Here is a 15400-nt window from a genome sequence, read left to right as displayed (position 1 = left end):
CCTCTACATCCCTCTTGCAGAGAGGGGCCCAAACCTGAACACAGGGTTCGAGGGGCGGCCTCAGCAGTGCCCAGTGCAGGGGGACGGTCACTGCCCTGGTCCTGCTGGCCACACTGCTGGGGACACCAGCCAGGGTGCTGCTGGCCGCCTGGGCCCCCTGGGCACACTGCTGGCTCCTGCCCAGCCGGCCGTCACCCAGCACCCCCAGGCCCTTTCCCACCAGGCCCTTTCCAGCCGCTCTGCCCCAGCCTGTAGCGCTGCGTGGGGCTGGTGTGACCCAAGGGCAGGACCCGGCACTGAGCCCTGCTGAACCTCACACGACTGGCCTGGGCCCATCGCTCCAGCCTGCCCAGGTCCCTCTGCAGAGCCTCCTGCCCTCAGGCAGGTCAGCACTCCCCCCAGCTTGGTGTCATCTGCAAACTGACTGAGGGTGCACTCGATCCCCTCATCCAGATCATTGATAAAGATATTAAACAGCACTGGCCCCATTACCGAGCCCTGGGGAACACCACCTGTGACCAGATAGCAGCATGATGTAACTCTGTTCACCACCACCCTGCGGGTTCAGCCACCTAGCCAGCTTCTAATCCAGCATACAGCACACCCATCCCAGCCCCGAGCAGCCAGTGTCTCCAGGAGAATGCTGTGGGTGACTGTGTCAAAGGCTTGACTAAACTCTAGGTAGACACCATCCACAGCCTTTCCCTCATCCACTAGCTGGGTCGCCTTGTCATAGAAGGAGATCAGGTTCGTCGGGCAGCACCTGCCTTTCATAACCCCATGCTCAGTAGGCCTGATCCCCCCGTTGTCCTGCATGTGTTGTGTGATGGCACTCGGGATGATCTGCTCCATAACCTTCCCCAGCAGCGAGGCCAGGCTGGCAGGGCTGCGGTTCCCTGGATCCTCCTTCCTGCCCTTCTTGCAGATGGGTGTCACGTTTGCCAACCTGCAGCAACTGGGACCTCCTGAGTCAGACAGGACTGTTGATAAAGCTCCTCCACCAGCTCCCTCAGTGCCCTGTGGTGGATCCCACCTGGCCCCACAGACCTGTGCATGTCTCAGGGGAGCAGCAGGTCACTAACTGTTTCCTCCTGATCTGTGGGGACTTCATGCTGCTCCTCCTCATCCCTGTCTTCCAGCTCTGTGGGCTGAGTACCCAGAGGGAAGCTGGTCCTGCTATTAAAGACTGAGGCAAAGAAAGCATTAAGTACTTCAGCCTTTTCTTCATCCTTTGTGGCAATGTTCCCTGCCGCATCCAATAAAGGATGAAGATTATCCTTGGCCCCCCTTCTGTTTCTAATGTATTTGTAAAAACATATAGGGTTTTTTTAATTAATATTGAAATACATGCAATCTGTTAATACTCTGTTTCATAAAATACTGGTAAGTCATTTAGTTACCACCTGTGGGTGGTCTACAGTTTTAAATTAGATTGATTTGGTTAAAGATCAAGTTATAAATGCTAATTAGCCTAGAAGAGAGTTTTAATCTAGTCTTTGGATTGCATGTTTTGCATTTATCTGTGTGTATATAATTTCCTCTGTATAATCCTGATTTATCCAGTTTTACATATAAACACAGTCATCTTCAATGGCAGACTTACGTAAAACTTCCACACTAATGACAATTAAATTTCCGAAGCAACAGATAGCTGCTTTTAAACTGGAAAAAGTAATCTAAAACTTTAAATACCCTAGTTTATTTTATCAGTGTGCATAGGCACTACTTCCTAATAAACCTTTCCTTTAAACAGTACTTTACCTCATGCATTAAGTTGACCTACAAGACTGGACAACATATGTAGTTTTGCTACCCACACCTTCACTCACACTTTGGTACCCCATCCCTATAAACACTTTGTTGCCTGAAGAAGAAAGATCAAGGGTGGGGGAGGAATTAAAAGAACCCAAACAGCTCAAGAGACTGTGAATGTCTGTCATTTGTACTCATCTGAAACTGACGAGTTTTATAAGAACAAGCTTTTCTATACCTCTACCAGGTTTTACTACACGAAAACAAGCTTGCTAGCACTGACAGAAACCACATGAAAAATGAACAGAACATCATGTACTTTTGCATTCAAGAAGTTTCCTGCACAGAAACTACATTTCATGCTACAGCTTCCATCATATCCAATGTCTTCATACTGTTTACTGAATAACTTTACAAAAAGACCTTATGTATTTCAAACTCACTGTATGTTTTGGGTTGAAAGGACAGGTAGCTGAAAAAAGGGGAAGGAAGAGACATGAAGCTACAGTAATTTAGCTGGTAACAGATGATCAGAACAAATAGCTTGTCTGTATACACACAACAATAAAGACAAATTAGAGACTAGAAAATAGAAACAGGTGAACTAACAAATAATAATAGAAAATATGTAAGAAAGCGAATGCATTGTAGTTTATAGTAAAATGAAAACATGAACAACCAAAAAAACCCACAGAAATGGAACTGGAAAGAAAATCCTAATAAAGCTGAGCAAAGCCAGGTAGGAAAAGAAGGCCTAACAAAACTAAGAGGGATTATGTGTCATTTATGAATTAAACTAAGTCACCTGGCAATATCACAAGTCAGTAAAATACTCAGATGCTATACTCATTTAATTCGCAGTGGTCTTTGGGGTTACTGTGGCAACATGCATTTCATGCTGACTGCCAAACCCTTAGAAGTGTTTCTAGCCTAGAAAACAGTATGGTTAAAACTCTGAAGACATATAGAATCATAGAATCATTTAGATTGGAAAAGACCATTAAGATATGGGAGTCTGTATATAGTCTTTATAAAGAGTTGATACACAGTTTAGACATGCAAATGCAGCCCTTGAAGTACGTTGTCACTCTGGACAAGCGCAAAAATGTGCTTTGAATCCTCCCTTGAAAAATGTCTATGATCTTTTCCAAAGTATTGCAGTCTAGGTATTACATAGTATGCAAGAATCAAAAGTTGACCAAATTACTGCAAGGTGCAGTAGAACAGATCTGCAGTGGCCTGCTCTATATTACATATGGAAATTATTTCACATTGCTGGCTGGCAATGCAGCTGCTCGCTCACGGGCACACACACACACACACACACACCCCACCCCACCCCCCCCCACACACACACACAGGATAGGGAGGAGAACTGGGGGAGAAAAAGATGAAACTCACGGGTTGAAGTAAGAACAATTTAATAATTGAAATAAAATGATATCTTAGAATAATAATAACAACTTTAATAAAGAAAGGGAGAGGAATAAAACCCAAAGGGAAAACCAAAAAACTCAGAGTGATACACAACACAACTGTTCGCCACCTGCTGACTGATACCCAGCCAGTCCCCCAGCAGCGACCAGCAAACCCCAGCCAACTCCCCACAGTTTATATACTGAGCATGACATCCTGTGGTATAAAATATCCTTTTGGATAGTTCAGGTCAGCTGTTCTAGCTGTGCTCCCTCCCAGCTTCTTCTGCCCCCCCAGCCTTCTTGCTGGCAGGGCACGGGAAGCTAACAAGTCTTTGACTTGGCATAAACACTACTTTGCAACAACTAAAATATCAGTGTGTTGTTAACACTATTCTTATACTAAATCCAAAGCACAGCACTGTACCAGCTGCCAAGAAGAAAATTAACCCTATTCCAACTGAAACCAAGACACATATCCTTCTCATGTGCTACTGGACATGTGGCTGCCACCTAAAGACAAGAAAAGGATTACCAGTTCCTGATTTCTCCACATGTTCTGATCCCAAACCAGAAGACAGGGTAAGATTTGATTTCTGCCTATACCCAAAGTGCTTTTGGATCACCCTCATTCCCATGATTAATGCAACGCACCTCCCAAGAGACAGTAATGTTTTGTTTAAGTATAAGATCCTAGTAGGGAGTACTGACTCCACCATCCATGTCCTTGACTTTAAATGCCACCATGTCTTTTAATGAATAAGAATGGCAGCAAGTTAAATTACCTGTAGTACAGGGTGATTAAGAAAGTTCATTGCAAAAATAATGGTTATTTTATTGAATCATGTGAGTGTTCATTCCACTGGCTTTAACAGGAAATTTAGGGTTTGATTTCCCGGTCAGTTTAAGCTGGTCTAAGGCTGCAGTAAGCAGAGGCAATCATGTCATTCCCCATCCTTGTGTTTCCACAGTTCCCCCTGCAGTGACTAACTGCAACGCAGAATAGTACTAGAACAGTTTACTATCTACTTCACACATGACAATTGCTACAGCACGAGGGAGATGCAGAAACGTGTTGCCACGGATGGTGCTGCACTTCTGGCAACACTCATGAGTGTGAACAACTTTAGCTAACAGGGAAACAGGAAGAGCGGGGAAGAGTGGTATCAACAGGAACAGTCAAAATTATTTTTCCGTTTCACCTACCCAATCCACAACAACATGCCAAAAATGCCGCCTCTTACTCCAATGTAAAAGTCACGCCAACAGACCTGAAGAGATATGCTCTATTTTCACATGCTGAAATGAGGGGGGAAGTTCTCCCAAATACAGTCTTCCTTAAAGATTATGCAGCACAAAATGGAATTAAAATTAAAAATTTATATATATATATCAAATTATATACAGTGGCCAAAAGCAGAAAAAACAGAAAGTAAGAGTGCAATTCCATGCAACAGTTAATGAGCGCAAAATAAAAGAATTGAGGACTATACCTCGAAACAGCAGCTGCAGGCATACTTTCATTACATCACTCTCTTCATGTTTTGACACAATATTATGTTTGATCACAATATCCTTTAGAAGAGAGTTGACCTAAACACACTTCTGCTTATCACTTAATAGCTCCAGATGTGCTTCAGCTAGCACAGGATTAGTTCAGCAGAAAACTTCATAAATACTCCCCGGCAGGCCCTAGTATACTTAACTGCTAATCTCCCCCCACAGGGTACCTAAGCAGATTAATTTTCTTGACTATAGAGCAAATCAAATAAATAGTATTTAAGGTGAATTAACAATTAATTTAACATTAAATTACAAAGTAATCATAAATTATTCATGCTAGGGCAGTTTTAACCAATCACGGTCTTAACAGCTTGCTTTTTCAAGTAACAGTTTGGAGATCCTCCAAACAAGTACAATCTCAGAAAGTACTTAGCACCTTCTAACAAAAAAAAATACCCCAAACCACCCCAAAAACCCTAGGCTTTCCTGAAGCGTCACAACAGCTCAGAGCATACTCAAACTTGCACTTACCATCAACCACCTGTATCATTACTGGAACACCTAAAAAGCTCTACTTACACAGATTTCTTAAAAAACAACTAACTGATTCACCTTTAATGTGCCCTTAGTCTTTGCTTTACTCTCTGATAAAGAAGTTTATTAGGATGGCTCTACTTTGTGATGTTAGATTTGTACTGTTGAAGAATTACATACATTTTGTGTATACTATTTCTACTGAAACTAGAATGAATTTCAACCTTAACTTCTCTTTAATGTTAGTATCTTACGGCAGTGCACCAAGTGATGCATGCCACACCACCACCCTTTTTTTTTTTTTTACATCTTTTGCCTGAGGTTAGAAGTACTGCCTTTAGTGATAATTTCCGTTTTCATGTACTCATACTGTTATGATGAAAAAATAAAAGAAACAGTAAAGTACATTACCAACATTGGGCATAGTTAGTTTCCTGGGACAGTTTAATTTCCCACTATGGTCAAATTTCCTAGGCCTCTGCTTTTGAAGTACTAATAGGCAAAGGGAAAAATAGCAGCAATCAAATGTTGCACTTAAAAAGTAGCGAGGGAAGTTCGCAGTACACATGATGAGCTTGGAACTACTTAGTTTCAAGAAACTTGATATTAAGGCATATGACAGAAGTCAGCCATACACCACCTTACCCCAGCAAAGGGAGCACAACACTTCAAACTTGCTAGAAAATTATATCTTGTGAGGACCACATATAGTATAAACCTCATCACTGTAACAACTTACTGTGCACTTGAAGTCTTTGGTGTAGTCTATAAAATTCGCACCTAGGACTACGCGAATAACCACTTCGATTACTGATTCACCTTGCAGAACAGGTATCCATCAGTTCATTTCCACATATGGACTTCTGTCAGGCACCTGAGACGTGGCAGACAGCAGCACCCCCCGTTTTTTCTGCCACAGACAACCACCCACCAGACTTGAGGTACGTAAGTTACCATGTGTAACTACAGTCTCCAGAATTCACCAGGACACTCACCCACCACTAGGAAAGCGGCCCGCCAAAGAGATTTTTAACACGCTGAAAGGGGTAACTCGACAGCGAGATTAAAGCCCCGCCAAAAACCCGTATCCGAAAGGCGAATGCCCCCTCCGCCCCGCAGCGTTCCGGGAGGGCAACCCGAGCGCCGCGGCGCAGCGCCCGGTGCGTCCCGACAGGGGCAGAGGGACAGGGCAGAGGGACAGGGCAGGGGCAGCGGCAGCGGCCGGCCACCCACTCCGCTCCGCCTTGGGCACCAGACGACGCCCCTCGCTGCCTGCCGCAGACAGGTGAGCCGCGAGTACTGGCATGGTATAAACCGCGTCCCCAGCCCCGCTGTGAAAATAGAGAAAAAAAGGAGGGAGAAGGAGGAAAGGGGGGGGGGGGGGGGGGGGATAGAAAGAGAGAAAGCAACTAGAAGAGACACCCACACACCCCACATACCACAGCTGGCCTTACGAAGGCAGCCGGTCCCGCCGCTCCCGAGCGAAGACGGCTGCTGCTCTCCTCCTGCCACAAGTACCTGAGGGAGGCGCCCCAAGCCCGGCCCAGCCCAGCCGAAACCCGACCCTCCTCGGGACATCCACCTGTCCCCTCTCGCCGTTTGCTCCCCCGGGGGCGGGAGGGGAGGAGCCTCCCTCGGCTCGTCCCCTTTCCCCACCCCCGGCACGGCAGCCCGCTGCTCCCAGAAGGGCGGGGCCAGGCCGGAGGCGCCCCTGCCCCGCCCCGCCCCGCCCCAGGCGCGCTAAGCGAAGCGCTCGGAGCACCGCGGCCCCGCCGGCAATGCCGCCGCCTGCCCCCCGGCGCAGCCCCGGCCCGGGGCACCGGCGGCAGGTACCAGCCCACCCGTGTGCCACCCAGCGCGACCGGCGGCGGCAGCTGGCCGGCCGGCGCGGAGCGGCGATGGCAAGGAGCGGCCTCGGGCGGGGCCGCCGTCCCCGTCGCCCCACTCCCCGAGCCGCGGCACAGGCGGGCGGAGCGGTGGCGCCCGGCGGACGGGGCCGGCGAGCGTGCCTGTGCGGCGGCGGGCGCAGCACCCGGCCCGGCTGTCCTCGTCCCCCTGCCCGGGTGGCGCGGGATGGCGCCGAGGCGTTCGTTTCCCCTCGCCCCGTCCGCCTGCCCCGGTGGGTCGGCGGCTCAGCGGGGACCCGGCCGCCGCCGTCGCTCAGACGCCCCGGTGTGCGCTGTCCCTGTCCTGTGGTCCTGGCCCCGCTGGGCATCTGGGCGGCAGCCGGCCGCTCGCTGGCGGCCGGCAGAGGCTGCCGGCGGGGAAGAGAGGTTTGGGGTGGGCAGGCCCCAAGCTGGGCGCTGGTAGCTCGAGCCCCGTGGCGTGGCAGGCATCCTCCAGCCGCGGAGCTGGCCCCTGTCCAGTACAAGTGGTCAGCTCTTGTTCATGCCGCAGCTGGTTAGGTGGGTTGTACATTGACAGGGCCACAGGTGGGACAGAGGCCTAGAAAAGTGTGTGTGAGGCCGAAGGAGCAGGATGGGAGACTGCTGAGTAATGCACGGGCCTGTCTGGTGACATAGGTGTACCTGAGACGGCTGCCTGCGAGGTGAAACGAGTTGCTGCCGCATCCTGCCTCCTAGACATGGGAGCCTGAGGGGTGGGGAGACACCAGGCAGCTACCAGATGGTGCATTGGCATGTCATGAGACTGGAAGGAAATGTGCTCCTCTAGTTCACATCCTTTGTGCATGGACTTCCCTGAAATAACTTCTTTTCTGGGCTATGGTGTTAAAAGAAATGTGTAGCTTCAACTCAAATGGGTGAGAGTCGCAAGACAATTCTTGGCATTAAGTCCTTCACATGATGTGGAAGTTATAAGCGTGGTGACAATGGGAAGTGTGTGTGTGTGAGGGTTAGAGTGGGACACTGGATAGAGGCAGTGGCCATTCTGCGGAAGCCCTGCCTAGAACACAAAAGACTGATGTCTACAGGAAGTATCTTAATTTTAAGTGTGGCAGGTAGTGACAGTTGCCTATTTGACTGATGCACAAAATTACCTGAAAATAAAAGCTAAAAGGTAGTGAAGACAAGATAATATTACAAGAGGGGCAGATCCATATGCTTTCAGAAGACATTTGTGCATTGGTGCCTCTGTAATGTGAATCCTTTGACACAAAGTGGGAAAAGGCTTGCATTTGCATTTGTTCAGTACCTAATGCCATCATAGTACGTGACAGTATCCTTTACAGGAAACAATGGGATTTTTTATATATTTACATCTTTTGGAGTTCACTTGGTGCAAGACTTCGCCTAGCACACAGGCCTCAATTCCCAAGCCCCTCACCCTTCAGGTAATGAGAATACATTTGGCGAGTGAACTGCAAGCACTTCCTGAGAGTTCATATCTATCACCTGTGTCTTATCACCTGCCAGAGTGTATTTTCACTGAATGTAACAGGACACATTTTGAGTCCTGCTATAGGGAGAACAAGTGGAATGACTGATGAAGAGGCTGGTAGGTGGCAAGGTCACTAGGTGCTTGGCCCAATCCCTGCCTGCATCATGGAGCGCCTAGGAGAATGAGTGCTTGGGAGTTCATGAAACACACACAACCAAATGTGGGTCCAGGTTTGATCAAAGGCTGTAGGTTGCGAGTCTTGTTATCTAAAAATATAATGTAACTTTTTCAGCTGAAGATAATGAAGTCCGTAGTGGCAAGACATTGCTGTCTCTCACCTTCCCACCCCTACCCCACCCCCCCCAAACACGGTAGCTTACCAGTCCATCTTTGCTATCTCAGCTGCCAGTGTGGCTAACCCATACCCTGTATGAATTAACCTCACCTTAAAAAAATACTTCTTTTTTAAACTAGGTAATTTGTTAGCCAGATAGGTCCCCTAATCCCAGTCACAAAATGTGTCTGTACACTGTGTTTCTACTGTTAGGGTTGAAGGCAAGAAAATTGTCATGTAGAGAGATGGAAATTTCATTTCCCCTGTGTACCTCCAAGTTTTTGTGGTTTGACATCAGAACTTCGTAAGTCCTTTAAACTCAGACTGAATTCCGGAAAAGTTGCAGTCTTAAATGGAAATTGTAAGAAAGTTGTGGTTTCGTATGGTTTCCATCTTAAACCAGGTTTGGTTATCATCACTTGCAAAAGAAATGAGATTATGAGTGTGTTGTTTGATTTAGTTGATTGATTTCCAAGAGTAAGTTCTTGAGAACAATAGATTTTATTAAGAATATGAGTGTTTAAAAGTTTGCTTTTCTGTTCACGCCATGAAATACAGGAGCAAGATGCATCACCATTATCAAAAAACCCCACCCAAAATATTGACAGCTGAGGTAACATTACAAGTATTTTGGTGAGTATTCATTGAAAAAAATGAATTTTAGTCATAACACCAGACTCAACATTGATAATATTTGAATCAGTTATGATGAGAAAATGAAAGGAGAAAGTATATGTAAAAATATATATTATATATATTCTAATATATAGGATAATACATATATTCTAGTACTAGAGTATACATACACACATATGAGAACATACTGATATCCAATACTTTCAATGTATTAGAATATATATTGTCTATGTTAGTAATTAGTTATGTATTTTCCTATAAATATAAAATTAAGGAATTTTGAATCCTTTGAAAGATCTTTGCTTTAGATGTCTGACTGTGAAAAATGCCTTCCAGTTTCATCCCTGGGCACATGTTTCTTCTTACAAGTTAAATACAAAATGTAATTTAAAAATACCATGAGAGTTCTCCTGTAACTGGCGTGTATACTATTGAAATAGAAATAAGTGTGTTTCACCACTAATTTAGACTGTGCTGCCATTGAAGAATGCTTTTAAATTTATTTCCAACCGCAATTCACAGAGACAATAGAAATTTTGATAAATTGTTATGGTAGGAAAAAAAAGTATTATTTTGTGATAGGGCCTGTAAGCTGGTGGTTAACGCATGCAGAGAACAACAGAAAGGAATAAAAATGTACATTCCCTTCCGGGGAGAGCAGGAGTGAAAGGCAGAGAAAGAGATAAAGATAATGTGAGGGAAAACCCTTGTAGGAAGCAAATTTGGTCTTTGGGAATTATATTCCTACTTTCCCTGTGATGCTTTTGGTGTTGGGGTTTTTTTTAAATTCTTCCACTTACTCTACTCATTCCTTTCTTTTCTGCTTGCTTCCCTGGTTGGTTATGTCTGTTACTTTTTCTCCTTTTCCAGTTTCTTTAAATTGCATTCTTCCTTATCCATGTCAAATTCATGTTTCTTGCAACTTTAGGGAAGTTGGTGGAGTTGTTCTGTCTATAAATTAGGTGTGAGTGATTGTGTTTAATGGATAAGTTGTGTTTCAACTGCCTCTTTTATAAGGACATATAAATTGAACGATGGTCTTGTGTACTTTAAAGAGGTATATGGTGTAATTTAATTGAATAGAACTTCAAGTTTTAGCAGAGGTCTGTGTGCACAGATCCAATTATAGCATCAGGGCCTGAGTGCTCAGTAATTAGCCTACTCAGCATTACAAATATGATTAGACAGAAACAATCTATCAGCCTGATCTATTCTAAGCAAACTATGTTTCTCTGTTTTCAGCAGCATAGCATTTTATTGAAAATTACTTGTCTTTGAGGTTATTCATATCACATTTAAAGAAATTGACACCTATTGTATTTTTCTCATGTATATCTTATTGATATTCCTATTGCCCATAGTACTGATCCTTCTTAACAATATGGAAAAAAAAAAACCAAACTGGCCTGTTTTTCTGTTTTGTAATTTTGTTCTGTCAAACTTATTGCACAAATCCATTTTGGAATGTAGCTAATCTGTTTATTGCAGAAGGCGACTTTTTCTATATTCTCCACACTGAAAACACTTCCTCTTTTCTGATTCTGTCAGTTTTTAATACTTGCCACAAAATCCATATGTCAAGTCATATGGTTCCCATATGCTATAACAAATAATGCAACATTCTGTATACACTGATCCAGTACAGACAGGAGATGTAGAACCCTTGGTTCCAGACTGCTCTGTGTTTTAGTTTACACATCCATAAGACAGAAATTGTACTTACTATAAAGCTCTGGGAAATTAGTCTGAGAAAGAATATGTTCAGTCTTTCAGTAAGCAATTTAGCACCACCTTTGCTCTTCTCTTGCCAGCTTAACAAGTAAAAAAATACAACTTTCCATCTTTTCCCCAACATCTACAGTTAAGTCATTTTAAACAATACACATAATTACTGCAAATTGTTAACTTAGAGTCACAGAATCATTTACATTGGGAAAGACTGTTAAGATCATCAAGTCAACTGTTAACTTTCATTTTTATCTTCCAAATTGTATGGTCATCATAGTAATTTGCTTCTTATTTTTGCCATCCAGATATATTAAGTAATTGCTGTATGAGTGCTAACTTATTGCAACAAACCTATTACCATATGGTTTTAAGAAAATTTTTTTTACATTAATTGGTAGTTGGGAGCTAAAAGGTCTTCTAAACTGTTTTTAATTTAATGGGGAAATAGCCTGGGTTTCATTTTATTTAGCTCCTATTTACTCAGAACAATTTTATACATATTGTCTTTCTTGTAATTCTTCCATTAAAATTTCTCAGTTCCTTGTAAACTATTACACGTATATAGTCAGATGTGCTATGTTCCTGGGAATATAGTACAATACTACTTCTAATAGAGATGTCCTTGTTTAATTTCCTGGAAAGAAAACCAAGAGGTTTTTTTTACTAGGGTAATTGTTGACTAGGACATTCAGCTTTGTGCCTACTTGACAACACAAGACCTTTACTAGCAACTATAGCTCGAGAAATAACAGTCCTAATTAAACCTGACAATTCACTGCAACTTGCCAGCTCCTCAGCTGTTCTGACCCAGCTACTTGTAAGGTCATTCCACAAACTGGATTAAAAAAAGTAACCTCCTCCACTTTTTCTGGGGGGTCAGTTCAGTTGGCCAAAGCGAGGACAGCAATTTCCAGCAGTGGGGCAGAGCAGTCACCTGGAGAGAGCAGCTATGGACTTCCATGGGCTCAACCCTTATCTGACTTACCACGCGCTGATACAGCTGGCAGCTCCAGGCAGGGAATGGCCTCTCCACTAGACTGCTCACAGCACTGTGTCTCAGCAATACCCGTTGCATGTTTGGCTCTACTGGTCACTTCTGGAGGGAAACTGAACAAGATGCCTCCTCCGAGCAAACCAGTTCCTTTGGGTGAACCACTCAAAGTAACAATTAGGTGCTGTGATTTACCATTCTGTAAATGGCCCTGATGCATTGAGAAACTGGGTGCAGAATCTAGCAGGGTTTTACTGACAGTGAAGAAAAAGGAGAAATTGTTTTGCTGAGCTACTAAAAGCTGTGTTTATCAAAATGTGAAATTTAATTCAGACTGAAATGACTGTGTGGCCACAACTCAAGAGCAGCTTTATTTATTTATTTATTTCCTGAGAGATAAACTTGACAAATTTTTGTAAGCTGGTAGAAGTGAGAATGAGTTAAAATATATGTGCTATTGCAATACTCATACATTAGGTTACTGTTAAGGAATGTAGGTATATCTGCTTTACTATATAGTCTGAAATATCCACAAATAGCAAAATTGTCCTTGTAGTTAGGACTCAGCCACCATTCAAGATTATGGTTTGCCTCCTGGTCTCAATGCAGAATCATAAAGAGCGTTTGTTGACAAATGCCAACAGATTAATATTTGTCTATCTTATGGAAGATATCACAGAATCACAGAATGGTCAGGGTGGGAAGGGACCTCTGGAGATCATCTAGCCCAAGACCCTGCTAAAGCAGGTTCACCTGGAGTAGGGTGCACACAGTCGCGTTCAGTAGGGTTTTGAATGTCTCCAGAGAAGGAGACCCCACAGCCTCTGGGCAGCCACTCCAGTGCTCTGTTCCCTCAGAGTATACAAGTTTTTTCCTCAGGTTCAGAGGGAACACCCTGTGCTGCAGTTTGTGCCCATCACCACTTGTCCTGTCACTGGGCACCACTGAAAGGAGCCTGGCCCCATCCTCTTGGCACCCGCCCTTGAGATATTTGTATGCAGGGACAAGATCCCCTCTCAGCCTTCTCCTCCCCAGGCTGAGCAGGCCCAGCTCTCTCAGCCTGTCCTCTTAAGGGAGATGGGCCCATCCCCTCATCATCTTTGTAGCCCTGCACTGGACCCTCTCCAGTAGTTCCCTGTCTCGAACTGGGGAGCCCAGCACTGGACACAGCACTCCAGATGGGGCCTCACCAGGGCAGGGTAGAGGGGAAGGATCACCTTCCTCGACCTGCTGGACATGGTCCTCCTAAAGCTCCCCAGGATCCCACTGGCCTTCTTGGCCACCATCGCACACTGCTGGCTCATGGGCAACTTGCTGTCCACCTGCACTCCCAGGTCCTCCTCCGCAGAGCTGCCTTCCAGCAGGTCAGCTCCTAACCTGTGCTGGTGCATCGGGTTGTTCCTCCCAAGGTGCAGGACCCTCCACTTGCCTCTGCTGAACTTCATCAGGTTCCTCCCCACCTAACTCTCCAGCCTGTCCAGGTCTCGCTGGATGGCAGCGCAGTCTTCTGGTCTGTCAGCCACTCCTCCCGGCTTTGTATCATCTACAGACTTGCTGGGGGTGCCTGTGGTCATTGATGAGTAAATTGAACAAGACCAGACCCGGCACCGACCCCTGGGGAACACGGTGAGCCAGACTCTGCGCTGCTGGTCACAACCCTGTGAGCTCTGCCATTCAGCCAGTTCTCAATGCACCTCTCTGCCCACTCACCTAACCCACACTGCCTGGGCTTGCCTACGAGGATGTCATGGGAAACAGCGTTAGAAGCCTTGCTGAGGTCAAGGTAGGCAACATCTGCCGCTCTTCCTTCCTGTACGCAGCCAGTCATTCCATCATAGAAGACTATCGGGTTGGTCAGCTGCGATTTCCCCTCAGCGAATCCATCTTGACTGTTCCTGATAACCTTCTTCTCCTCCTCATGCTTGAAGATGACATCCAGGATGAGCTGTTCGATCACCTTTCCAGGGGTGGAGGTGAGGCTAACCAGCCTGTGGTTTCTTGGATTCTCCTTCTTGCTCTTTTTGAAGACTGGAGTGACATTGGCTTTCCTCCAGTCCTCAGGCACCTCTCCTGCCCTCCACGACTTTTCAAAGATGATGGAGAATGGCTCGGCAATAACATCTGCCAGGTCCCCCAGCACTCGGGGGTGCACCCCATCAGGGCCCATGGATCTGTGGGTGTCAGGTTTGCTCAAGTGATCTTTAACCTGATCCTCCTTGACCAAGGGAAGGTTTTCCTTTCTCCAGACCTTATATCTTGCTTCCAGTGTCTGGGAAACCAGAGGGCCAGCTTTGGCAGTGAAGACTGAAGCAAAGGCGGCATTCAGTAACCCTGCCTCCTGTGTGTCCCTTGCCACCAGGGCACCCAGTTCATTCAGCAGCGGGCCCACATTTTCCCTTGTCATCCTTTTCCTGCTGATGTACGTGAAGAATCCCTTCTTGTTGTCCTTCACATCCCTCACCAGTTTTAATTCCAAATAGACCTTAGCCTTCCTCATTGCCTCCTTGCATGTTCTGACAATGTTCCTGTATTCCACCCAAGTGGTCTGTCCCTTCTACCATGTCCTGTAAACTTCCTTCTTCTGTCTGAGTTTTGCCTTGCTTATCCATGTAGGCCTCTTGCCTCCTTTGCTCTATTCCCTACTCATGAGGATGCACTGATCTTGAGCTTGGAGGAAGAGATGCCTGAATATTAGCCAACCCTCTTGTACCACTCTACCTTTCGGAGCCCTGATGAACTAGTTGAAGATGGAAACAATGTAGCTAAGATGTTTACTGTAGCCCTAAGTGGAGTGCATTGCATTAATTTAGTCTAGGGCTGACAAGATCTATGGCTACTGTGCAGGTGTCCAGGTCACAGAAGGTGGTAGAAAATCAGATGTTGGACAGTAAAAGACTTTGGCAGAGTTTGGATGTAAAGAGTGTTGAAGAATGATGTATGATATTTAGAAGGGACAGAAATGGAAAGATACTTATTAAAATTATGGTCCAAAATCAGTATTTGTGCATGTAAATAGAACTGCCAGCATGTAAAATTGTGAACATACCACCCCCAGTGAGGTAAATAAATTCTGGTTTTGAAGTAACTATTGGGCAGTGGCCATTTCAGAGGAAACTCAGAAAGTCACCCCAAATCCAAGTGTAAGCTCAGAGACAGCCATTTGAATTA

The 15400-nt window shown here is 45.3% G+C and overlaps 1 protein-coding gene across 1 annotated transcript in view; it reads right to left on the bottom strand.

The window, feature by feature from the left end:
- The window catches only part of INIP (INTS3 and NABP interacting protein), a 231057-nt gene that overhangs the window by 44993 nt on the left and 170664 nt on the right, over nt 1–15400 (bottom strand). The window lies entirely within an intron of this gene.

This window comes from Falco biarmicus, chromosome Z, assembly GCF_023638135.1.
Source record: "Falco biarmicus isolate bFalBia1 chromosome Z, bFalBia1.pri, whole genome shotgun sequence".
Taxonomy (NCBI): domain Eukaryota; kingdom Metazoa; phylum Chordata; class Aves; order Falconiformes; family Falconidae; genus Falco; species Falco biarmicus.
This window is presented reverse-complemented; position numbering and strand designations above follow the sequence as displayed.